General features: G+C 39.8%; 1 protein-coding gene across 1 annotated transcript in view; it reads left to right on the top strand.

Moving 5' to 3' along the window:
• The first annotated feature begins 104 nt into the window (after positions 1 to 104).
• The window catches only part of LOC119581672 (rhodopsin-like), a 1,867-nt gene continuing 1,770 nt past the window's right edge, over positions 105 to 201 (top strand). Inside the window, exon 1 of the mRNA XM_037929797.1 lies at positions 105 to 200. The gene's annotated coding sequence lies outside the window, so the exon portion shown is untranslated. The remainder of the gene's footprint in view (position 201) is intronic.

Raw genomic sequence — 201 nt, 5'->3', positions numbered from 1 at the left:
ATCTTTTCGTGAAGTGTTCATTTATTTCTTTAAAAGTGACATCAATGGAGTTAATTGAATTATGCTTGAATACATAAGGCCTTACTCTCTTGCCAGAGCGCAGTCAGCTGTCAGGCGTTCCTACTCAGCAGAGGAATCTGAGCTCAAAGTAGTCCCAGCAAGAAGTTATTTGGCTCAGTCGAAACATCGTTCCAAATTAAA

Source organism: Penaeus monodon, chromosome 15 (genome assembly GCF_015228065.2).
Source record: "Penaeus monodon isolate SGIC_2016 chromosome 15, NSTDA_Pmon_1, whole genome shotgun sequence".
NCBI classification, from domain to species: domain Eukaryota; kingdom Metazoa; phylum Arthropoda; class Malacostraca; order Decapoda; family Penaeidae; genus Penaeus; species Penaeus monodon.
This window is presented reverse-complemented; position numbering and strand designations above follow the sequence as displayed.